This window comes from Canis lupus, chromosome 16 (genome assembly GCF_003254725.2).
Source record: "Canis lupus dingo isolate Sandy chromosome 16, ASM325472v2, whole genome shotgun sequence".
Classification (NCBI taxonomy): domain Eukaryota; kingdom Metazoa; phylum Chordata; class Mammalia; order Carnivora; family Canidae; genus Canis; species Canis lupus.
The window spans coordinates 47,269,866-47,296,804 of record NC_064258.1 but is presented as its reverse complement, the minus strand read 5'-3'; the positions used below and the strand labels follow the sequence as shown (position 1 = coordinate 47,296,804).

General features: G+C 44.0%; 1 protein-coding gene and 1 long non-coding RNA gene across 2 annotated transcripts in view; one reads left to right on the top strand and one right to left on the bottom strand.

The window, feature by feature from the left end:
• The window catches only part of LOC112675239 (storkhead-box protein 2), a 556,032-nt gene that overhangs the window by 463,432 nt on the left and 65,661 nt on the right, over positions 1-26,939 (top strand). The gene's annotated exons all lie outside the window — the stretch shown is intronic.
• On the bottom strand, positions 1,436-26,444 carry LOC112675181 (uncharacterized). The gene is made up of 3 exons (XR_003145796.3): positions 26,284-26,444; positions 23,253-23,422; positions 1,436-1,915 (listed from the first exon to the last, which is right to left on the bottom strand). It is a non-coding gene; the product is annotated as an uncharacterized LOC112675181 (long non-coding RNA).

Here is a 26,939-nt window from a genome sequence, read left to right as displayed (position 1 = left end):
GGAAATACAAATCAAAACCACAATGAGATACCACCTCACACCAGTGAGAATGGGGAAAATTAACAAGGCAGGAAACAACAAATGTTGGAGAGGATGCGGAGAAAAGGGAACCCTCTTACACTGTTGGTGGGAATGTGAACTGGTGCAGCCACTCTGGAAAACTGTGTGGAGGTTCCTCAAACAGTTAAAAATATACCTGCCCTACGACCCAGCAATTGCACTGTTGGGGATTTACCCCAAAGATACAAATGCAATGAAACGCCGGGACACCTGCACCCCGATGTTTATAGCAGCAATGGCCACGATAGCCAAACTGTGGAAGGAGCCTCGGTGTCCAACGAAAGATGAATGGATAAAGAAGATGTGGTTTATGTATACAATGGAATATTATTCAGCTATTAGAAATGACAAATACCCACCATTTGCTTCAACGTGGATGGAACTGGAGGGTATTATGCTGAGTGAAGTAAGTCAGTCGGAGAAGGACAAACATTATATGTTCTCATTCATTTGGGGAATATAAATAATAGTGAAAGGGAATATAAGGGAAGGGAGAAGAAATGTGTGGGAAATATCAGAAAGGGAGACAGAACGTAAAGACTCCTAACTCTGGGAAACGAACTAGGGGTGGTGGAAGGGGAGGAGGGCGGGGGGTGGGAGTGAATGGGTGACGGGCACTGGGGGTTATTCTGTATGTTAGTAAATTGAACACCAATAAAAAATAAATTAAAAAATAAATAAATAAAAAAAATAAATAAATCCAGCTCTCCACATATTGTCCAGCTGACTCGGCCTGGAGGAAATCCCAAGGCCACACTGACTGGCCCTTTGAATTCATGACCATAAATCTCAAGTGAGTACTTTTCAGTGCCATTTCCTTCATCTGGTCAATCTCCCAGTCTGACTTTACACCTCTCTCCATGAGCCACCAGCACCAACTCCATCACCATTCCAAGCCCATGACAAGGCTTATCATTTCACTGTAAAATTAGAAGCCACCAGAATAAAAGTTCTACAAACACCGCCAGCCAGCCCAGCCTTCAGCCCTGCCTTCCCTCTTCCCTAACCACATTCCTGCTTTCTTCACTTGTGAGCTACTGCCTCACTTGTGTTCTAGACCCCGTGACCTCTTATTTACTCAAGGACACCACTCCCAACAATTCCCCCTTCTCTCTCCAAGGTCTCCACTGAATTCCTACCATGAGTATTTTTAAACAGCTGTTGTACCTCCTTATCACCTATCTACCGGTAAGTCATTCTGGGTGGGGGTGGAGATGAGGGTGGGTGGCCTAGCAGAGGACCTCACTCTGAGTAGGAAAAGCGGAGTGAGGTTGTCCTCATCCAAAAGGCAAAACCAGGGCAAAGGGAGATTGAAACTATAGTGTAGCCCCAAGAGTGCCCCACTCTCATTCCTCTAACTTCCCAGGCAGGTTCTGAAAGAAAAAGAAGTCTAATTGGTGCCAGCTAAATTTATTTGAAAAGGCGAAGAGCTTAGTCTAGTTTCCAACAGCCCGGGGCCTGTGACCTGAGCCCAACTCAGCCTGTGAAGAGAATTCAGATGCTTGTCAGAGAGGCCTATGCTCACTCACTTCTAAGCTCTTGGATTTTATTGCCTTTTTCCTTCTGTTCTATTGAACACTTTTTTTTAAATTGATTGTCTTGATTGAAATCAGAGGAAAGGATATTTATCTTTCCCAACATTTGCAACAGGACAACTCAGATGATACAAAGGCTCTGTGAGGACAGGTATGATGACTGCAGGACCTGGGAGATCATGGGGCACACCCAGGTGGGACAGGGAGAAGGCAAGGAAGGACAGCATCTTGGGCTGAGCTCCTTCCTACTGGCTTGGCTTTCATGCTGGAAGATGAGATGGGAAGAATCCTCTGGGAAGTCAGGTGGGTGGAAGTGACCCCTGAAAAAATGGCAAAGTTGGCAAATTAACTATTGTCACATGTAGCTATGCCCTGCTCAGAAACTTTGGGCATCCAATCCCCACTGATTCAAGGCTTCATGCCAACTTGGACCTCTCATCTTATCGTGGTATCTCTTGCCTACACAGGTCCTAGCAATGCCCATGTTTCAGACTTTCCTAGACCTTCACCCTCCCTCCACCTCTGGATTCCCTAGTCTCTATGTATAGAGGGCCCATTTTCTTGATTTACAACCATATTCCGACATATTCACCACAGGGTCAAAGGAAGCCCTTACTACTCTTTACGTAAGAGATTTGAATTTTTTTTTTTTTTTTTGTAGCTATACCCAGGATAAAATTGAGTGCTGCGAATTTCTGAGTCATTTCCTCGGTTTTGGATGTTCACTAGTGCATCTTAGTCAACCCACGCAGAGGCTCTGTCACTGTCACAGATAAATGTCACAAAAATAACAAATGCACTTTGAACTTCAAGGACGGGCCTTCCAGACCAGTAACCATGGCAACACCAGAGGCACCCTGAAGAAGTGTGGTGAATTTCTCCAGGCGCGGGCATGGGCTTCTTCATCTCTTTCCCCCTTCTGCTTTTCTACTCCTTTTTATTTTCCTTTCTCCTCACCTTTTCTTGATTCTTTCCTGACCCTCATATTCTGCAATTATTTTTGCAAAACAGGTATATGCTGTGCCTAGAACGGTGCCAGGCACACAGCAGGTGTACTGTTCGGTGAATAAATGAACGAATGAATGAAGGCGCTAACCGACTCGAGTACACTGTCAATGTCATCACATTATTTATTTATTTATTTATGATAGTCACACAGAGAGAGAGAGAGAGGCAGAGACATAGGCAGAGGGAGAAGCAGGCTCCATGCGCCAGGAGCCTGATGTGGGATTCGATCCCGGGTCTCCAGGATCGCGCCCTGGGCCAAAGGCAGGCGCCAAACCACTGCACCACCCAGGGATCCCTTGTCATCACATTTTTAAAGCCTCCCAGGGTTACAAGCCAAAGCCTGTTGGTTTTTCTTGATGCCTCGCAGGGGTATCAACAAATGGGTAATTATGCTTCTAGCATCTCACCCTTCCTCCAACAACACGTCTTCCTTGAGATGAAATAAAAATTTTCACACAAATCTGTGTTTTCGAGTACCATCCACTTCTCGGTCGCCGTTTAGCCAAGACCAGAGCTCTGACTCTGGGATGCTTCAGAGCTGGGAGACCTGGGAGCCCACGCGGCTTCGAGCGCCCGCACCTATGCCTGGGAACACCGTCGTCTTCCAGGGCTGCTGCTTCCAGCTCCACACCTACCGCGTGCGGACGTGGCTCAGCAGCGGAGACCCACTTCCGGCCCTCTTTGGTGGGTATCGTCAGGCGTGGCTGTCGTAAAATATGGCTTTTGTAAAGAGCGGCTGCTGTAAAGAGCAGCTGTCGCAATGGGGGGATGAGTCTCCCCTTCCGTCGCGGTGGAGATCCCTTCTCCAAACGTCCCCAGGATGCCCGCCAAGCGGGAGCTCCTGCAGCCCCGAGAGGAACACGCTGACGGGGCGCTTGGTCTAGAGACCATACCCACCCAGAAGCTCCAGCAAACCACTTCTCATGCGTTTACTCATTTGACCTTCTACAGAAGCCCTCGGAGGCCCCTACTGTGGTTCACCCCTTTCACAGATGAGGAGACTGAGGCTTAGATCAATTAAATGACTTGCCCACAGCACACATTATTGAGAGGAGGAGACAGGATGTGAACTCGGGGTCCGCCCGACACTGAAATGTGTTCTTTTCCCCCAAACAAGTCCAGGTGAGGGTGACAAGAATTCTGCGCAGGTGCTTGGGCTTTGTGCCCCAGGAAGTCTTCACCATGGGCGCCCTTGGGGGAACAGATGTCTGCCTTGTGACCACCTTGCACATCGAAACTGCTAGTAAAAAAAAAATGTGTTTTTTTGTTTTGTTTTTTTGCTGCTGCACTTTTTGTTTTAAATATGTAGGAAACCACGTATATTTAGCATAAATGAGTGTTGGTGAGCCGTCTTGGGGACGTAAATATAACGCATTTTGTTTCGGGGTTAACAACCGACTTAGGAGGGGGATTTTGGTCTTTAGCCTGTTTATTAAATCAGGCACTACCTGAACTTCTAAAATAGAAGGAAAGGAATAAGCATTATCCTTATTCCTGTTCATCAGATGCTGCCCACTTCACAGCGTGATTCCATCTAATCCAGCGGCCCAAGGCGGGGGAGGCCCCTCCCTCCCTTTATAGGTGAGCAAAGGGAAGCCTAAGCACAGCCACCGGCAGAGTCTGGATCCCAACCAAGTTCCCATGCCAAAGCTGGATTGCTTCCATGGCCCCTGTAGTTGGCTGGTGTCCTCCCCATGCAGAGCACCCCGGGATGGGCTGAAAATGGGCCATCACTGTCCCCAAGCTTCCCGCAATGAGGAGATAGATACCATGTGTTCACAGTGCCCAGCACAGCCCAGCCCTAAATATCAGCTATATGCTTTTAGCAAGGCTGTCTCCAGAATCAAAAGGAATGCTACTTTCCAAACCATGGATGAAGAGGCGCATGCGTGGCTCAGTCCGTTAAACATCTGACTCTTGATTTTGGCTCAGATCATGATCCCAGGGTTGGGAGATCAAGCCCCACATCAGGCTCTGCCCTGAGTATGGAGCCTGCTTAGGATTCTCTCTCTCTTCCTCTGCCCCTGCCCCCTGCTCATTCTTTCTCTCTCTCTCAAAAAAAAAACAAAAACAAAAACACACCATTGAAGATACTCAACAAGAAGGGCATCACCTCAGGCCAGTGACAAAGACTCTCTCCTTGACAAGAAAGGCAAGTCTTCCCCTCACCCTCCTGCCAGGCTCCTCTGAGCCCTCTTCTCAACTAGGCTTCAACGTTGGCCTATGAAGACTTGAACAAAACACTACCATAGTTTCCAGCAGCTCAAGGCCACATCCTAGGCTGCCAAAAGAATTTACTGTTTGCTCCAGCCAACACTTGAAGATGGGGTTCTCGTTTCCCCTTCTCTGTGGGAGGGTAGGAGCCTGCCTTCCATAAGTGCCAGTTAACAAACCCAGATGGGTTTCACATGGACCAACCCCCCACTTCTCACTTCTTGTGATTTTTCACTTCCCTGACTCTACTGAGCCCTGCTCATCCCCCTCCCTATTGCCTCATTCTCCCTTTGAAATGCTCAGCTACTTCTGTACAAATGGAAGTTCAGTTCACGCTGGGCTCTTCCCTATTACAGTGATATATCACTGATTAAAATCTGTCCTTACCACTGTAACCAGTGTCCAGCTCTGTTTATCTTTGACACCAGTCAATTGGAGCAGACAGAGCTGCCCCCAGTGACTGTCACTGTCAATGCTCCACTGTCCCTCACCCTACCTGCTGCCCCCCTGTGCCAACCCCAACACTCATCTCAGTGATAACTCTCCCTTGCCTCTACTTCCCCTACCCTCCTGCCTCCTGGATCCTCTACCCCTCGTCCTGGGATTACACTTCTCATTTCCAGGACAAAAAATAAGAGTTGCCTGAGTTAGGCTGTGACATGAACTAGAAGAGTGTTAAGGCCAGATGGGTGTTCAGGCTACTGAAATGGCACCCCTGAGCCCTCCTCTTTCTGATCTTACGGAGTAGTTTTTAAAGGAGATTGGGAGAAAGCACACTTCTTAGAGCCCAAGCAGGGCCACCATGCCTTAGTGCTGTTGGAGCAGCCTCTCCGGGGTCAGCACCCACCCCTGGGGAAGGAGGGGACTCGGGGGCAGCGGTGGAGGGAAAGGAAGCCATACTCCTGGGCTCTTGGCCACCTTGTAGAGGAAAGAATTCTTCAGGACAGGACTCTTCACTTATTCTTAGCTGCCTGTTCTTCCAAACCACTTCATCTATCTACAAATGGGATGTGAACCGGGAGTTTCCATGGGAGTTGGGTAGTTTCCAGATAGCTCAGGGTTTGAGCTGTGCTCAAGACCCAGTATGTCTAATGCTTTCAAGTTTTCAGAAGAAGAGTTAGGTATCTTAGGTTTTTTATGTCATTACTTCAGTTGGCGGCCAGGTGTTGAGAGCATAGTCCAGCATGTGAGCCAGGCTCTTCTTTAGGAATTTGGGCTAGAACTTTGAGTCTCTGGACTAAAGAAGGATGTTCATCTGTACTGTGAGTTTTTGGAGTTAGGATATCTAATGTACCTTTAAACTTTAAAATAATAATTGAAAATAAAATAAAATAAAATAAAATAATACTTGAACACTTTGCATTTTAAATGTTTTCCTGGCACTATGCTGGGCAAACAGTGGTGGGATAAGGAACTGAATTATGGAATGATTACATACACGTCCTGGGGAATTCCAAAAGATACAGAAATTTAACTCCAAAAGCAATGAGGGCAAAGTCATCACCCATCTTGGCAAAATGTTATTAAATTCCAGCAATCTGAGAAGCTACTCTGTCAAGTTTGTTCATCTTTTTCTCACCCTTCCCACTTTCCAAACTTGTGAGCTATTCTTTCCCACCCAAGACAATCTCTCCTTGCCTGCATCAAGCTTCTCCATTTCCTCAGCCCTACAGATTGCCACTAAAAGGAAGGAAGAAGGGAAGACCTTCCTGTACTCATCTCTGTCACTTACAAATCTAAAGGCATATGTAATGACATCTCCGGAGATGCTGTTTTACTTAAAGAGCAATATAAATCCTTGTTACTTAAAGAGCAATATAAATCCTTGGCCTTTCAACGCAGAGTTTCTTTAATTTCTCAAGGGCTTTTAGATCAGTGCTTTTCAAATTCATGTGCATTGGAAATCTCCTGTAGATCCTATTAAAATGCAGATTCTAATTCAGTAGTTCAGGGGTGGGGCCCAGGATCCTGCATTTGTGATTAGCTCCCAGATGATGGCCAAAGCTGCTGATCCTTAGACCTCACTTGGAGTGGCAGTGTTTAAATAACCTCATTTTTCCTGCAGTGCCCCTAGAAATGCTTCAGTGGAGTTATTAACATGATTTTCACTGTTGCATCTCTTATTAACAGTCAGGCAACCTAAGAAATTCTATTTGGCCTGTGAATTCACCTCCTTGTAGATTTGAAGCCAGAGCTAGAGTTCTTTGGCCAGTGGGGATAGTCTATAAGAGATAGCGCCATGAAGGGCTCTAAGACAGACAGACATGTTAACAGAGAGAGACACTGGTTAGGACACTTTTCTGTGGGTCTTTCTTTCATGAATCAAGGATCCGAATATTATTTAAAAGAATGTTCTGAATGGATTTGTCAGAAGATCTAAGGAGCCTCTGTTTAGAACACTTCTCAAAGTGGAGCAAGAGGCCAGAGCAGTGTGAATGATGCCTTTCAGGACAGATAAGACAAGAGTCTTGAAGTAATGGGGAGCAACTGGCCTAATCTTCCAGCTGAATCTGCCCTGCTTTCATTATCATATCCTTTCCTACACTTATGAATTAGAAAGGGAAGTTGGAGGATACATCCTATGGAAGGGACCATGGGACCTAGGGGTTGAGGGCAGGGGACCAGGAATCTGATGTTCAGTGAAGAACAAGCCCCAAGAGTCTGTGATCAAACTGCTGGCCAGAGAACGTTAGAAGAGAGGTAAACATCAGCCAGCTGCATTCTTAAACATTAGAAATCAAAACATGATATATTGGAAGGACCTCAGAGACCATCTGGTCCTAAGCCTCCACTTGCAGATAAAGAAACTAACATCCAGGAAGTTGGGTGACTTGCTCAAGGTTATAATATTATTGAGGGTTTGGCTTTTGAACTCACGGTCCTGAGCTCTTTGCAGTTACACATGATGTTTCTCACATCCGTTAACTCTAGTATGTGAGATGACATTTTAAATTTTTTTCCCAGGAATTAATTACACTCTGTTTCTTAAGCTATCCAGGCAATGGACAGGAAAAAAATCAGCCAAAAAAGGCCATGACCATGTTCCCCAGAGCCTAACTGTGGTTCCTGTGGACAGCTGCACAGTTTGAGGCATGCTTAGACTATTCATATAATATGTCTCTCCGACAGAGAACTGATCACCTACCCATGAGCGTATTTAATTCCCATAGCAGCCTGCTAAGTCGAAAATAGCACTCCCATTTTACAGATGAGGAAACTGGGACTCAGATTAAGCAAATTGCAGCAAGTTACATACCTACGGAACTGGGATTCAGACCTGGACCTGTCCTCTCCCAACCCCTGTGCTTCTTCCACCCTCTGCCTGGCACCTCACCCTGCTGTTTGTTCCTTGAATGTGCCAGGAACACTGCCCAGAAGCTCTGGGAACAGGACTTAGTTCTCTTGAACCCTGGGAGAAAGAGAAGAATCTGGGGAAAATGGCACCCAAAGCTTGACTAATGGCACCAAAGCAAGGCATAAGGAGGACAAAGAAGACAATGATGGCAGAGTGTTTCCTTGGTTTCCAACATTCATTCTAAAGACGCCCCTCTGCTGTTATTTCTATGAAGGGATCACTCAAGGTACTTTCCAGCAACTGTTTTAAACTTTTGTTTTGATGAGCTGGAATGATAGTGGTTATGTGGGTGGTGGGAGCCCCCTTTCTCACTTTTCTTTCCTTCTTTCTCTGTCTTGAGACCAGGACCAATAAGGCACCTGTAAAACAGAGCCTGGCAGGTTTGGACAATATCCAAGCTTGGGCTGCCATTTCTGTGTAGTAACTACTCACATCTCCCGCTGTCTAACAACATGGATTGAGTGCTCTTTGGGAAAGGCAGGTATCTACTATGCCATGACATCTTTGCTCAACACTGACTATCAAATTAGGGTTTTGTTTGGGTCTTCAAGAAGTAGTCCATTTGAGAGCAGGTTTCTATTGGGAGAGAGATTTTTCTCAATTTTTTAGTAGGTCGAAAACCAAAGTATTTGACCCACATCATTTCTTCACCCAGGTAGGGAAATCCCCCTGTCCTTCAGTGACAGCTAAGCTGGTTAGGCTGTAATTCTTAGAGAGAAGGATGTTGTGACATGAAAGAAATGGAAAGTCCAGAGCCTATCCCTCCCAGAACTGAGGAGTTGGTTGCAGGAGGAAGAGAAAGAGATAGATTAAGAAAGACAAACTCTGGGGCTTTGGTTACCTCTTCTCTCAGGACCTGTTTGAGCAGGAAGAGAGGAGCTTTAGCAACACCCAGATCACTGAAGGGAGGCTGGAACCCCAGGTTTGGTAGTCCACTTCTCCGGGCAGATGAACGGGAGTTTCAGGTCCTCAGAGAACACAGCCTTCAGAGCAACAAAACATCCATAATGGTACAACATAATGGCAAGTGGGTGACAGATAAACCTAAAGCAGGGCTTCTGGTTGTCCTGGGCCTGCATGTGGCATCCTGGAATCCCAACAGGCCCAGCTGCTACAAGAAGGGAACACAGCCATGCTGAGAATGCCATCAGCCAGCAGGGAGCTTGGATGACTTCAGCAAAGCCTTGGTGATTCCAGACGTCAAGATCCGAAAAAATGGCCAGGTCCCCAGACTCCCATGGGAGCCATAGCACATCACCCCAAAAGGTTAGATGAGACCAGCAGCCCCTCAGAGGGACCAGTGCAGAAAGTAGTCCGACCTAACCACTTGTTGCAACAGACAGGAGTGTAAATAGTGGACAGAAAAAGAACCCAGTGGTCTCCTCTGCCATGAGATTACATGAGCCAAACCCCTCTTCCATAACCAGGTGCACACATTCACCAGTTCATGCGTGTTGTCCAGGCATAGCTCTTAATGGTGGTCCCTTTCTCTCAAGTGTCGTCAACTGGTATGACATGAATGGTTGTAAAAATAAATACAGAATAAGGTGCATATTGTGATTCCATTTATTGATGAGAAAAAAGTCACCGCTGGGTATAAGGTTTCTTTGAGTCTGTGCATCTGCAGAGAACATGTCTAGAAGGATATTGCTCACAGTAGTTACCTGGAGTTTTGGGTGGAGACATGGAAAGGTTTTTATACACATGTCTGCTTATACCAGGCATGTGTTTTTAAGAATGAAAAAAAAAAGTGCCCCTTTTGGAAGATAAAGAATAATGGTCGGTGTGTTCAGAATATAGGTATCATCTTGAGGAGGAGCCAATGAGAACAATAGAAAGTGAAATCCTGAGCATTTCTGTTGAAGGCACTGTTCATTTAAAAAAAAAAAAAACTGGAACAGTTTATATTATTGCAAACAGACTAAGTTCACCAAATCATTCTAAACATAGTTGAGTTTGTTTTTCCTTTTACTCAGTGGGTGTGGGCTCATAAGAAAAATAAGAGCCACCAGAGAGAAGTAGAAACATTTGCTATGTCCATCTGAGTGTAGGGCAAGAAGTTCTAGGGCTGAGTTGCAGTTGGATTCTGACTACTAATCTTGAAGGATTGCTTACTCATTTTTTCCTAATACATAGAAACTATAGTATTCCTCTGCAAGAGCATGACCTGCTTTATTTCTCATTTTAAGGTTTCACTCTTGGTCCACATTGAGGCCAGCAACCTGTGCCAGATCTCAAGTGATCGGAGAGTAGCATGTCACAGTGCTACAGATGGATTACAGAGCACTGTCACAGACCTCCGCCTTCGAGAGGTCAGGTAGGCCTGGGCAGCTGCCACCCCCCTTCTCCCAGTTACCTCTGGTCTGCAGAAGCCTCTCCATTGACCCCAGTGGCTACATAAATGTTAGCATATTTGCTATGTGTTGTGACATGAAAGATTGGGGAGCACTCCTGAGAACTCTTTCACAGAAAATGAGATCTTGGGAAATGTTACGGTGTCAATAGAAGCATTATTGCCACAGAATCTAAGAACATTGTGATAAGAGTTGCCCTACGTACTGGCTCTCAAGGACATTTTCATGACTTCATGACAGGCAGGTAGACCTCAGAACCTTCATCCTTCCCTGTCACATAATGACCACAAATCTGAACACCAAGAGAGACTAGGGTCTAGAGAAGTTGGCCACTGGGGAATCCCTCCAAGAACAAGCTCTTCTTCCTGGTGCCCCACATTGCTCATTGCAGGAGGAAGATGTACTTGTGATAAATCACTCAAACTTAAGACTGTGGAGGAGGAAAGAGAAACTGACATTCACAGTCACGGAAAACCAACAATACATCGTTCACTTACATATGCTCCATATATGTTACGCACGAGTCCCTCAGCTACTCTTGATTTGCTGTACTTCCCTGATTCTAAGACACATTTCTTCCCCACCACTTGACATCTCTGAAACTGAGAACACCTTGAAATCAACAGCCTCTTACAGTCATTGTTTGCCACATAGCAGTCATGATACAGTTCCCCTTGCCCAAAAAAGGTAGAACATTAACGAGTCAGCAGCAAAATTTATAGTGACTTGGAGGAAAACCCCAGAATTAATAATATAATACATTCTCAACTGTAGGAATCTAATTACTGTGAAGAGGAGGTGAGGGAAGTGGTGAATCAGACAGTTGTGTTCAGCAACATTTCTGAAGGAGGAAACAAAACTAGCCAAGGCTGCATAACCAACTGTAAAGCCAGCTTACAAGTCAGACCAATGGTTTTGGTTCTTCAATGGATTGTTTTAAGAAACTGCTACATCACTCAGGTTTAATGTCATGGAGGTCCCTTAATTGTCTAATGGGATGCACTTTTGTTTGATTTGCTGTGGACTACTGCGAAGTTCATGTTTTGTGGAGTTACATGTTAACTCATAAGTTTTGTCTGGTAGAGATCCAAATGATCTCTGTCCAATAAAAAATATATATGTTTTATTGCCCTGTAGGACATTAGCCAGTGTTGTTTCTAACCTAGCTGTCTTATTTCAATATATTTTTTCTTTTTTTCCAGTTTCATTATTTTTAAAAATTTGAGAATAGTTGACATATTTTTTCAATGCTCATAAAGCCGTTGTTCCTATAATTCTCCTCCAAACCCTGCTGAGCAGAGAGCCCAACACAGGGCTCGATCCCTGGATCCCAGGATCATGACCTTAGCCAAAGGCAGATGCTTAACCAACTGAGCCAAGGCGCCCCCTTGGTTTTTCACTTTTTGAAAAGTGTACGTATCAACAGCTAAGCGGAAAAGTGATTCAAAAGGGTTAGGCTCAAAAAAAAAAAAGGGGGGGGGTTAGGCTCTGAATGTGAAGAAGTTTTCGGAATGCCTTCACCAATTTATTTTATGCTTATCTGTAAAATGTGATTAATATTAAAAATATAACTTTCTGTAAGTTTAAATAAAAATTCTCAGCAATAAGAAATCATGGCTCACAATTTAGTCGTTGGTGATACACGAGGGAGTCAAAGAAATACAAATCCGACCATAGCAGTAAAGGAAGTTATCTACAATCTCAGTGGGGATTGAGAAGGAAAAATAATCAAATGTCTCAAACCCAGAAGTGTGAATTCCTAGACCAGACATATCGGAGGCATGCACTTACTGGAATGGTAGCTATAAATTAGTCTCCTGTGTGCCTTCAATGTCATAGGCTAGGATTGGTGTGGCTGCAATGGGCTGGCGGGTAACCTTGGAGCATCACTATAGGAAGCAGGATGGACTTGGTTTAGGTTGACACCATGGCTTCTTTACAAGGTTAAGTGTTTTTTAACACCAAGAAAATTTGGATTCACACTTAAATCAAACTCCTTATTAATATTACTGTATTTCAAGGTAATCTATTTACTTGGAATTTACCGTACTTGCTGTGTGAAAGATAATTTGCCCTGTTGAAGGATCTAACTAATGAGCCTTGGGATTTCAATTTCAAATGTGTTTTCAAAGCCAAATCAGACCTATAAACACTGAGAACAAACTGATGGTTTGCCTGAGGGAAGGGGAGTGGGAAGATGGGCCAAATGGGTGAAGGGGAGTGGGAGATACAGGCTTCCAATCTTCCAGTGGGAGATTCCAGTGTGGAATGGGTTAGGCTCCAGGAGAAAAGCTACAGCAGAGAGAATACAGTCGATGGTATATAATAGTTTTGTACGTGACGGATGCTAGCTGCACTTGTGGTGAGCGTGTAGCATGGTGCATAGAGCTGTTGACTCACTGTGGTGTACACCTGAAACTAATAACACTGTGTGTCAACTATACTCAAAGAGCTTTAAAAAAACATGTGCTTTTCAGTTGTTCACATTTATGATTTTTAAAAATAATAGAATAACTTTTTGAGCTTGAAAACAATACTGGGTCATTTCAGCAACTTATATGTTTATAAATAATAAACTGCCTTATTTATATGTTTATTTTTTCTGATTTTAAAAAGTTATCTGAAGTATTTGGTAAAGTTTTTTCAGTCAGATATGCTCAAAAAAGACACGTGATGATAATACATTTATAAAGGAAATTACAGTGTTTGAGGAGATCCCATGACAAACTTCATTAGACCCCCTTAGTCATTGTAAGTGCATCTCCTCGTTTTTCTATATTCAGGTTGGTTTTTTTTCTGAGTTTTTCAACTGCTGATTGGCAGACGCTCCCAACTAGTAAATACTATTGAGAATGTGTTTTAATTATAAATGAAATAACAGGTCTGAAAGTTGAACTTAGAATTCAAGGAAGAGCCTGCTTAGTTTTTAAATTTTTTATGTTTGGGGATCCCTGGGTGGCTCAGCAGTTTAGTGTCTGCCTTCAGCCCAGGGCGTGATCCTAGAGACCCGGGATCGAGTCCCACGGCGGGCTCCCTGCATGGAGCCTGCTTCTCCCTCTGCCTGTGTGTCTGCCTCTGTATGTGGGTGTGTCTCTCATGAATGAATAAATAAAATCTTTTTTAAAAATTAAAAAATAAAATTTGTATGTTTAATAAGTTAAATATGATTCTTTAAAACCAAAGGGTCTCTGAAAAATCTTCTCTATAAAAAAAAAGGATCCCCGTCCAACACTCACAGTGACGCCCACATCCACTTTTGAGTAGAACAAGCCTGGTGTGGAGCAAGATAGACGGACCAGCTCCACACCTTTCTGAACCTCCTTTGGTGCAACAGAGTGGGTCCTTAACATAGGACAGCTGTTAGATTTAGGATCTGTACTTCCTCCTCCCTTCACATTTTTATTTTCCTTTCAGTCCTAAAATTTCAAACACTGGGTGTCAGTATTGCTCAAAAACACAGACCTACTCTCAGGGGTAGGATGTAAATAGTCTAAGCAAATCCACTGACTTATCACCCAGGAAAGCTTTTCAATATGTTTGCAAGCTTGACCGCAGAAGCCAAGCAAATTGTTGTTCAGATCTCTGAGGCTGGCATGCAGGTTTCTCCAGTTCTTCCCCCTGACCCTGCACGTCTGCAGTTCTCTTAGAAGCATGGGGAAACAGCTTTTTTCCAAGCCGACCTGCCCCTTCTGGGCCTCCCTCCCATGCCAGGGACCCCTTGTCATTAAACAAATGAGGGACTTTGAACTGTTGGTCCGCTTCCTTAAGAGTGAGTACTTGGTGCAGGTGTAAAAGCAGGAGAAGCAAAGGGATGGAAACACCCTAGAGGAAAAATGAACCATGAAAGAAATTAACCTCAGGCTCCCGGGTCCTGGAGTCATTCCCAGGCACCTGACATTCACCTCCAGGATCAGAAATGCTTCTTCCTTGCTTCTCTCCAGCCCCCCAACCCCCTTAACTCCATCCCCAAACTCACGTAGAGATTTCCATCTGGTTGGTTGCTTACTTGTTTTGTTTTTCTTTTGGTTTTTTTTTTGTTTTTTTTTTTTAAGATTTTATTCATTTATTCATGAGACTCACAGAGAGAGAGAGAAAGAGAGAGAGGCAGGGACACAGGCAGAGGGAGAAGCAGGCTCCATGCAAGGAGCCCGATGTGGGACTCGATCCCAGGACCCCAGGATCACGCCCTGGGCCAAAGGCAGGCGCCAAACCACTGAGCCACCCAGGGATCCCCGGTTGCTTACTTGTTTTGTTTTCACTACAACGACCTAGTGCTTAGGACTCAGATTATTTTCTACTTGGGTTTTCAAATTGAACTCTTTATCCTGCCCCCTTATCTTATCTTACTGTTCTTCCCACCCTCCACCCTGTGGAAGGCCAGGAATTCACAGGTTCCAGTGGTGCTGGGGACGGGTGGTTAGAAATTCACAGCATTGTCACTTGTGAATTTGGAAACTTCTCTGGTCTGTCTGTCTGTCTGTCTCTTTCTCTCTCTGCCCCTCTCCCTCCCTTCCTCCCTTCTCCTGCCCATCCCTTTTTTTCCCCCTGTTCTTTCCTCTTTCCTCCTATTTCTTTTCCATAATGTAAAATCAATTTATTCCATCAAAGGGTTTCTCTCTAATTCCCACTTAACTTTCTAACATGTTGACTTTCAAGGGAGACTATTTTGGATGGTATTTGTCATGGTTTAATGACTGTGAGCCAGTTTCTCCATAAGCCAAAGCAGGTATTAGCCACCCACCTTTGCCCCCCAGGAAGTAGCCTAGTGCTCTGTGCTCCTTGCAGGAAATGAAGAGCTGAGCCTGGAATGCGCGTTGCTCTTCAGCAGATCAGAGGTGGCCTGTGCAGTGGGGAATCACACTAGTCTTCCGGCAGGAGGAGGCCATTGTCCTTGGCCTGACCCAGTGCCTACTGAAGCTGCTGGAGGGAGGAGACCAGACCACCTGGAGGCTGGTCCAAACCAGCAAGGGATCAGATTCTCTGGGAACAGCTTGGCCAGCTCCAGTGTGAGCTGAGGCAGGGTCACCCTCACCTGGGCCATTGGCACTTTGCTGCTTCTGTTTTCCACTGGGCTCCCTGGCCAAGCCTTCTGCCTCAGTTTCTCTGGCCCTCATTGTTCTATCATCTCACCAGGATCATCATGTCGATCATTGATATTGTCGACTTCAGTATCAATAAGCTTTTAAGAAGCTTTTTGGCTAGCCCGCTCACATGTCGGAATCTGACATCTCTGTTTCGGCCTCATCACTGGACAGGTAGTGAATACTGCACACAGTATTTGGCGTTGACGTTGTTGTGAACAATTCCTCTCCACTACTTAATAGTCTTCTACAGATTGTTTTAATGGTTGTATTATAACATATCAGGGGATATCTTAAGATGTATTTCTTGCTGCTGGACACTTTGGCTATTTCCACATTTTCACAACAACTGATGCCTTGATAAGTGTTAGTGTCACAAAATCTTCACAACCATTCTTGTAAACATTTTTAAAGTGCATTTGTAATAAGTGAGTACATGCTCTTGGTAAAAACTTAAAACATAACGGCTATGACCAAAGTCCTTCTTAATGTCCAATCTCGTCACTATCACTCTTCTGGAGATAACTACCGTTACTCATTAGTGCTTATCTTCATGTTTTTCAATGTGCTGACATATATGTCCATGCATCTGACTGAAGTATATGGTGCTAGATGGTTTTTATTTGTGAGGCAGGGAGTGGTGGGCAGATGTTGTCATGCTCTCTGTATTCATTCAACAGACTGTCTTGCAGATGCTTCCAGATAGCACGTGACGATCGGCATCCTCTCTGTAACTGCTGCGCAGGGTCCCATAACAAGGCGACCTATTCACTGAGCTATTTCCCTATTGCTGGGTATTTAGACTCTAGATTTTTGCTAAGACCAGCAATGCTATGTTAGATCTTTTCCTTGTGCATATGTGCACATGTTTCTCTGGGGAGATTCAGAGAAGTAGAATTGTTGGATTGTAGAAGAGGGCACATGTTTCGTTTTCACAGATTCCATCAAATTGCCCACCAGAGTGGCTGTGCAGTAAAATTCCCACCAGAGATCCAGTGAGGGCATATGTGTCGCACAACCCCACCCACACATTATCTGATCACACTTTGGATTGTTGCCACTGTGATTAAACATGGTATCTTACTGTGTTTTATTTGCATTTTCCTGATTTCTAGTGAGATTAAGTATCTTGTTCAGTTTATTGGCCATGTTAGTCACATTCCTGAAAGTGTAGTTGGTGGGTCAAAGCATATGCAGTGTATGTGTGTCCATATTTCCGTAGCTCTGTATTTATGTTTCTATCTATCTCTTTAAAGGTTATGTTTTTTTTCCCTAAAATGCCCTTCTGTGATCATTGAACCTATAAAGTATACTCTCATTACAGAGTATATGAATTCTATTTTTTTCATATTTTCTCTAGCACTGAGTTCTGAATCTGTTGTTTTTGTTCTGTTTGACAATTTGGTAGATCAATAGAGCATCTTATTTAGTTCAGATTGCTTTCATTAAGAGTAAGGCTATCTACTTTCTTATAACTTAGGGCATTTGTGTGTGTGTGTGTGTGTGTGTGTGTGTGTGTATGGTTTATTTCTTTCTCCCTTCTTTGTGTGGGGATTATTCATCTTCATTTCTGTATGGATTTATAAGAACTCTTTACAAGCCTTAAGAATATTAGCCTATGTCTGAGGGTTCAATAACGTTTGGATAGTTCAAAAAAAATAATATTCCTAATATATTAATATACAATATAATGCATTAATATATTAGTATAATAATAATATAAATTCCTAATAATATAATATAAGATAAGATAAACATTCTGCCATGGAAAGGGCCTCTGGGAAAATCCGCTTGGGGATCAAACAAATAAATAGAATGTTTCAAGAAGATTGCCCTCTCAAAAAAAAAAAAAAAAAGAAGATTGTCCTCCTTTGGTCTCCATATTGTCTCCCAATGTATAAAGCTGGCTGAGATAGTGTCATGATAAAACAGCAGATTTTGAATGCTTGAACATGATTAGACTCCAGATGTTCACTCTTAAAGGATTGGTAGGTGACCGATACCAGGTTCCCCCAGGTTCTGAATGCCTGGCCACTCTTCATAGGAGCCAGGACCGCTTGAGACCCCAGGAGAGGCCCAGGGCTGCCTCTGCTGTCACACAGGCTGGAACACGTGACTGCCACATCCAGCTGGAGGGGTAGCTACTTACAGCCCTTTACTTCCCTCTTTTGGCAATTAATCCTCCCTTTCTCTCCATTAGAGAAAGCGTGCCTCGATTTGACTTGTCTCTTGAAAGGATGTATTTTCTAGGGAAAAGCTCACTCAATGAGAAGTTGAGCCTATCCTTGGTTTTATCTGTAGAACTAGAAAGCTGGTTGGTAATGAAATGCACACACATAGTGGACAGTACATAAACTAACTTAAAGCGCACTAGTGAGCTTGTTTTACAGCACAGACTCTAGTCTAAAATCATCCACAGCAGGTTCAAACCCCAGCTCTAGCCTGATCCTGTTACGCAGCTTTGACGCAGAACTCAAATTTCTAAATGTCAACTCTCTCATCAGCAAAATGGCACTCATATTAGTACCTATTTTAAGTCAGTTGTGAGGATTAACTGGATCCTGACCCAGGAAACATTTTATGTGTAATGTCTCCAATCATTATTTTTTCTTCTATTCTCAGAATAGAGACAGATCTCTGCATGTGAATTACACTTTCCCAGGTAGCAGGAAGGGCCATATGAGGGCATATAGATTTCTTCTGAAACACCATTGCTATAAAGGAGTCCAGTATGGCTCAAAGGACCTTGTTTGTCCTGGATATGACACTGGGATTTTTTTTAAAAATCTCTCTTCAGTTGAGGAGTCTGGCAACCCTGGATTACCCAACAACGGTTACTATGGCTGCAAAGAGGAAGCAGAAAGACCTCACAGCAGTGTTTACTGAAGAAAAGGGAGTCCACGGCTCTGAGAGCTAACTAAATGACTGTGCTTCTGTCCTTGAGGCCAGAAGACAGGAATGACTGCAAAACACACAGAGAAGCACAGCCATGCCCTTTCCAAGGACATCACAGAATGTCCTCTGTGCACTGTCAGAAGCCCTCCACGACTCCGTCAGGATTTCCCTACACGGAAAGGATGGCAGAGGTCTCCTGTCTTCCACACCCTGGGTGATTTTCTGCCTTAAGTTTCACCAGTGTCCTATAGTTGTGTTTACACTCTCGGCATTTGAAGGATATTTCTTCCCGTGAAGGGAAGATGGATGATTCATACTGGCCCAGATTTCTGGATTAACTGCAAGAATTATGCTAATAGGGGGAAGATTTCATAAAGTCATAGATGCCTTCCTGACATGAACAGGGGCTATTTTTGATGATGGTTGGTTATGGTCTATGAACTGGGATATTGATAGTTATTTAGAGAACATGATCTTTAGTTGGGCAGGTTTGGCTTTGAATTGTGTCTCTACCCCCTTAGAGATCATGTGGCACCTGTTTGTATTTATTTATTTGTTTGTTTGTTTATTTATTTATTTATTTTAAAGATTTTCTTTATTTATTCATGAAAGATACACAGAGAGAGGCAGAGACATAGGCAGAGGGAGAGGTAGGCTCCCCATAGGGAGCCTGATGCAAAACTCAATCCCAGGACCCCGAGATCACAACCTGAGCTAAAGGCAGACGCTCAACCACTGAGCCACTCAGGCACTCATCTGTTATTTAATATCTCCTGAGTCTCAAATTTCTCATCTGCAAACTGAATATAACATTGAATATCACACATCAGAGTGTTGTGAGGATTAGAGGTGACAATGTAGATAACAGTGAGCACAGTATGTGGAATACAGTTGCATTTCATAGTGAGCTAAAAAATGACCCCCCCAAAAGGTCCACATCCTAGTCTCTGGAACCTGTGAATGTTGCCTTGCATGGCAAAAGGGATTTTGCAGGGGTAATTACATCACAAATCTTAAAATGGGACAATTATCTTGACTTATTCAGGTGGGCCTGATATAATCCCAAGGACCCTTACCTGAGAGAGATGGTAGATCAGAATGAGTAGGAGGAGAAAGTGATGTGACCATAGAAGCAGAGACTAAAGTGAGGTGGCCACAAGCCAAGGAATGCAGACAGCCTCTAGAAGCTGGAACAGGCAAGAGATGGACTCTCCCCAGAACCTCCAGAAGAAACCAACGCTGCCAACACCTTGATTTTAGTCCCATGAGACATATGTGACACTCTGATCTCTAGGACTACTATAAGATAATAACATTGTGTGGTTTTAAGTAACTAAGTTTGTGGCAGTCTGTCACAGCAGCAGTAGGAAACTAATACAATTTTCTACAAATGGTGATTTTTATTACTAAGCACAATCATGTTCAAAATGTGGAAAAAATTTTAGGATTGCAAATTGCTGCATTAGATGATGAACCTCACTGTTCCTGTTTTATTCTGCTTACATTTAAATCAAGTCTGCTGCTTCTAACCTTTATATTTCAGTATTTTCCCATTATTCTGTCCAGGGATGACAAAGCTCTACTGTCATCCTTTTTACCATTTCCCAAAAAGATGTACATCTTGAGAAACAGTCAAGTGTAGTCCATGCCCTTAGGGATATAGACTACTGACCTCCACCACATAAGACACTCCAGCTACTTGATCTGAGCGTAAAGAGAAATGACTACCCAAATAGGGACTACTACATATCTCAGAGTGCCTTGCAGATAGGTGTGGTCACTGACTAAGTTGTGTCCAATGAAATGGAAATAGAATTGGTGTATTCAGTTCAAGGAAAAGTCCTTTAAAGGAATCTCCATGCCATGCTGCTTTTCATCTCTTTTCTGTTTTTCATCCTCTTTCTCAGAAAGAGACCATGACAGGTGTCATGACAGATGTCATGGTCACCTTCATCCACAACACAGAAGCCAAAAGTTGAAGATGGCAAGGTAACAGAATAGAAGGACTAGTTCCTTGATAATTGTGGAGTCAACGTGCTGTAGCCCAGAATTGTCTGTGCCCACATGAAAATAACCATCTATCTTGTTTGAGTAGCTGGATATATTTACTTGGTGGTGGGGAGGAATCAGTCTTTTGTAATCAAACCAAACCTTTACTCCTATAGGATTTATTACAGAACTTATGATATAAGACTGTGAGTATTACCACTTCTTGGTGAAATAGAACTTCTGGAAGAAGCAGACACGTCTATCAGAAACAGAGAGGGAGAGAGAGCATAAAAGACATTTAATTATACCAAAAATAAAATCATGATTTTCCTAAGCATTGATAAATTGAAGTCGATGATGGTGAGTCTTGAGACCTGATGAGTAGTTAGGATGATGAAGGAAAAGATGAAAACTTGGAGGAAAAAGTCAAAGACTGAGGAATATGGAGAAAGAAGTTAGCCTTGAGGATAGATCCAGGAGAGCAGATATGTGATTGCAGATCTACAAACTCTTATGTGAAACATTGAAGCCAGAAGAAGTTTGGGAGTTTAAATTATTTTGGCTTTTAGAAATAATACTGAATGTTTTATATATATATATATATATATATATATATATATATATATATATATACATATATATATTTTTTTTAGGTATAAAGATTTATATTTTTATGTATATTTTATATATTTTACATACATTTTACATTATATATATTTATATAATTATAGTATGTACTAGATAACATCCCCAGGAAGATATGGGAACCACTCAGAAATCCAATCTTTTCAGCAGCAAAATATGTGCAATATTCACACTGGTATTTTTTAATAACAAAATACTTTCATAGCAGTTCAGGTTATGTTTTTCTAATAAATGTGTATGCTGAAAATTTGTTTTTTAAAAGACACATACACAAAACAAACAAAAAACTCAAACAAATAAACAAACAAAAAAACAAAGATACCTTAGAGAAGGGATTGTGAACCTCTGTTAGGATTTCCAGTACAAAGTAAGTGTGTCCATAGAGAAGAGGCAATGATTGAAATAGAGGGAAATTGTCCTTCGCTTGAAGAAAGACTGAGTCTGTGGTTTGAAAGAGGTTATTTAACACATTCTATGTAATGTATTAAATATGTACATGCATTCTGAGCCTGCCAGTGTCCCTGTGTGGGGCAGAGCTGTGGGATTCTGAATCTTGGGTAGTTAGCGCCCACAGGGCTGAGCACCAGGGAGAGAGAGCTGCAGAGAGAGCTCCCCAAAGATCTGCAGAGGCTCAGCCCAGAGACTTTGGTGGAACACCAATGAGAGCAAGCCTGTGAGGAAACTGGGCAAGGCTGGAGAAAGGACCATCCGAAACAAACGGGATTATACCAACCACAGTCATGCCCATTTGGTTGTAGACAAGAGCAGAGTTGAGTAGTCAAGACCGAACACTTGTGGCCTCAAGCCTGAAGTATTTACTATCCAGCTTTTCATAGAAAAAAAATATGCTGCTGTTGGGGCATCTGGGTGGCTCAGTGGTTGAGCGGCTGCCTTTGGCTCAGGTCGTGGTCCCAGGGTCCTGAGATTGAGTCACGCATTGGGCTCCCCGCAGGGAGCCTCCTTCTCCCTCTGCCTGTGTCTCTGCCTCTCTCTGTGTGTCTCTCATGAATAAATAAATAAAATCTTTTATAAAAAGAAAATGTGCTGCCTTCTGATGTAGGGGACAAAAAAAGAATACTTCGAATTGAAAAACCTGGGCTCAAAGCCCTTCTTTCTCACTGTGTGACCTTGAGTAACTCAATATCACCCTCAGTTTTCTGTCCATAAAAATGGGCATCATCTCGGCACCTTCCTCTTGCGTTCACACAGTGGTTGTGAAAGTTGAATGAAGCAAAAGACTGAAAAAGCTCAGAACTTTAACTGACATTAAAGAAACTGAAATATAAAAAAAAAAGAAGAAGAAGAAAGTGAAATACGTCAATGAAAAAATAGTTGATGTAAAGGTTAACTTTTCCCTGAGAGGCAGACACTCCTCAGTTGTTTTGGGTTTTCCAGGATAAAATCAGCGATGTCACTTCCCAATCCCGACCATTAATCCTCCCTTGCCCATCCCCTGTTGTGACTAAAGGAAGTGGACGAGAATGAGATTTTTAGTGCTATTTTTGCAAGCTCTGTGTATAGGCAAATTTTAAGATCCAAATTCACTTAGTCCCTTACTTGGCAGCCTGAAACTGGATTAGAAACTTCTCCAGGGAGGAGAGGATTTCTATACCTCTTCGCCCCTTTCCAGCACGAAGCAGAGGGTCCTACATTTAGAAACACCCGGTAAGTGTTTGGGATGGATGAATGCATGGATGCTATAAGTCATGTCATTGAGGAAACACCACTGACGGTTTTTCTGCAAAGCAAGTACACGCAAGGAAAAGCCCCAAGTCTGGCAGCTTCGCCTTGCCACTCATGGTCAACAAAGCCTAAGGCTTTACCAAAGGTCAAGTTCACAGATCACACCTCTTTGTAGGATTTCTGAGGAGGTCGTCTTGGTTTTATTTATCTGTTTTGGGTGGGTTTTTTTGTCTCTGGCTACAGAGGTTGAGGACATAGAGTTCACGACACATTGTCATTATTGGTCTGTGCAAAGGCCTTTCCTTTGGTTATTTATTGATTCGCTTTTCCCTGCTCACCTCCCCCTAGATAACCTTGGGAATCTGTTTAACTATTAATTTTTATTTCTGCCAATTTTTCTTAATGGGGACTTTTGCATGTATTTTTACTTTACCTGAAGCCGATTGTGTCCTGTATGTATCTCTTGCGACTTCTTACCCTTTCACTCAGCTCTGCCTTCTTAAGATCCAAACATGCTGTCACGTGTGCACCCATTCCGCTGTTTCTAAGTACTCCATTGGGCACACCCACACATTGACGGCCTGCTCTCTGTATTTTGTTTTCCTAAGGCATAATTGAAAGTAACCAGCCAGTTTAATCAATCCTGTTTCCATGGTTTGCAAAAAGATGAGGCACTATGTCTCCTTGACCATGCCTGGAACAGAGGCCTGAGCACTCCACCCCCACTCCCCTATCAACCCCCCCCCCCACAAGAGAGGTCAAAAAGAGGTCAGCCTGGGTGTAGGAGCAGCTCTGTTACTGCTGGTGTCCTTGGCCCCTGGCCTAGCCTCTCTGTTTTCTCACCTGCAGCAGAGTCAATAATCCCTGCCCCACCTATCTCATAGGGCTGATAGGAGGCTTAGGGAAACAAAAGGTGGGGGAAAAAAGGCTTTGAATAGGGTTCCTAACCACATACAGGGAATCAGCCCTCATGGTCCCTTCTCTAGCTGGCACCCAAGCCCAACAGGTGACTGGAAAAGCAAATGCACCCACCCCTGTGCCACAAAGAAGCGACACTCCACTCTCAGAGTTTTGCAATCAACTAAGTGTTCTGCCCTGGTCACCCCTCTTGTGTCCCTTAGTCACACATGCCAACCCCCCCACCCCCCCATATGTGACCTTCCTCAGGTTCTGCACACCTCCCTTCCCAACCCCTGCTTCCTCTCTGTCTTCTCCAGTCATCATCTCCCTTCCTCGTACATCACCCCCTACCCCCTCACCACCACCATTATTTCTATTCCTGTGTTTACTTTACAACCTGGTGTCTGGGAGCAAAGTCCCTCCGGGTTCCCATCCCCAGGGAGGGCCCACAAGAGAGCATCATGGCTGGCTCCTATGACTATTATTTTAAGCACTTTTGCTCAGTCCACTTCCACATTCCCTCCCCTCCCCAGCCAGTAACAACAACAAAAACACGAGTTCTGTGTTTCAACCCAAACAATGACAAAGAAGGTACCCAGTGTAGGTGTGGACACAGCCTCCTGACTCCTTTGTGCAAAGATTGGGAGCAGCTTCCGGGGTGGGGGTGGGGGGCTCTCTGCTCAAGGCAGAAGGACTCCAGCCAAATCCCCTCAGCAGCTTTTCCTGACCAGTCCCTTCTCTCGATCTTGCTCCCTTTTTGCTCAGCCCTTCCCAGGAGGACAGAAGTTCCCTTGGCTTTTATGCTTCCTCTGCACCCCACTCATGTGTGTAGCATGGCCATTAGTATTCAGGATTATTGCTGGGTTGGCAGGTCCCTTTTTTCCTCTAAGACTATGAGCTTCTTGAAGGCTGATGCTGGTCACGTTACTCTCTGCCAACACCTGTGAGACAATAAATTTCTGTTGTCGGAGCCACCCGGTTTGTGGAACTCTTTTATGGCAGCCCTGGGAAACTAGTACAGGTGACAAGCATGTCTTTATTTCTGCTTTTTTTTCCCCCCTGAATCTATAGAGTTTAGCACAACTGAGACATAATAAGAGCTCAACACATATTTACTGGTAGTAAAATTTGCACTCCAGAGAACAAAGAAGAGATGTCATTCCTGTAGTTGAAGCTCTCATAATGTGATTGAAAACACAGAGAAGGAAAAAGATCATTCAAAGTACATGCTTCATGCCAGGTCAGAGACATGGGCGGTCAGACTCCTGTGAGTGCCAAGCCCTTAAACTCAGATAGGGTGGGCAGTGCCGGGCAGCCATCCCAGAAATCTCCCAGAGCCTGAATCTCAAAGTAGGAGTTAGTCAAGTGGAGAAAGAGAATTGGAACAAACAGAACAGAACCTAATAGCAAGAGAGAACATGGACTATTTGTGGACCTGTGAGATAAGCTGGAGCCTGATCATGAGGGGTCTTGCATGAGTCTGAGAACCAAAGAGTGAACTTAAATAGGGGAGTGACGTGCATGGTCAGGCATGAGTTCTAGAAATTTCTCTCTGGCAAAGTGAGGATAGATTACAGGGGGTATGACTCACCACCAGGAGGTTCACTGTTCTTTGTGGACATTAGAAATTGGAGGAAATCTTTATCAGCCCTCAACCTCAAGGGGAGGCAGCTCCCCGGGGCTGGGCCTTGCCAGGGAAAGCTGAGAAGGTATATAAGCACGACCCCATAGACTAACTCCTACTTTGTCCTTCTAATGGGCAGTAATATCTCCCCACCAGATGTGTTGTACTACTATTTTTAAGTCCAGACAATCCCCACCCTCCTAGAATCTGCCTCTGATTCTTGGAAGTTGGGATAAAACCACATGTTTTTCATCATTCCGCAAAACCACTAGCTTGAAGCACGTAGTTCTGTGACTTTGGGGAAGAAGCCATGGACATCTGTGCTGTGTTTCTGTTCCCATTCATATTTCTCTGCTATATTAAAGCAAAATTGCACCAGGCTATAAAGACCAACAGGGAGAGATGGAGAGCAGACAGGATCCTGAAAGTCCTGGTACCCCAGACAAACCATCCCCCAATGGGGACAGGAGGCTGAGGAGGGGCTCCAGATCCCAGGTCGTTCCCTTCACTGCATGACACACATATGGGGTCTGACCAAAGTAAAATCTATTTTTGTCCTGTAGTCCTGGTCTCATTATTTCTATTACCTCTCAGGGGACATATGGTTGCCCTGAACACTGTGCTCACAATAGGAAGGAAACCAGGCTAAGATAACTCATTCCTCAGGGTGAGGAAGCAGAGCCCACTGGGGAGCCCACAAGAGGCCCAGCCACCTCTGCACCCATTGGCGGGGCTTCTGCATCCCCCAGCATTGTTCCAGCCTGGCCCAGGGCCCCATGGAAGCCAGTTGGATGGACACAGTCTCAGCACCGCAGGTGTTCACCATATTCATCTGCTCCTACAGACCCCAAGTGCTAGGAGGACTCATTTGCTGCCTTTAGGTTATGATAGAGGCTGGTGTTGACATTTGCATGGGCACATTAAGGCATCCCACACACACCTCTATGGGTCCTCCTTCTCTTGGCACTTCAGAGGCACTGCGGGATAGCTGCAGAGCTGGGGGTCACTGCAGAGCAGGGCTGCCACCAGTGTGTGTGGGTAGATCCTAACTACATGGAATTTCCCTGCTGTTACAGATGGGTTTTGATGGACTTTCCTTTCACTTCCTCTTGTAGACCTTTGAACATCGTTATTATGATGCAACAGACATCATTGTCCTGTGTCACTCTGGCATGGCTTGCATTACAGCAACGCGAGGCTTTGTCTCATGCCCAGAGGGGCATCTCTTAGGAGTGAAGGCAAGCAGAGTATAGGCAGTGCCACACCCAGCACCCCCACCAGGTCCTGGGAGTCTGCTTTGCTGCAGAAATTGTTGAAGTATCACCCCTGCCCACCTCATGGGACATTCAGGAAAATTCAGCAAGCCACATATTCTAAGCCCTGGGAGATTAAAAAGGAAGGGAGAGAGAGAGCTGGGGCCATACAGGTCAATTTTATTATTGTTGTCAGGGACAAATATATATATATATATATATATATATATATATATAAAGGTATGGCAGTAGAATGTTGAGACAAAAAACTCTCAACTTCAATGTAATAAACTTGCAAAGCAGTCTAAAAAAAACACACAACTGAAATGCTATCAATATTCCA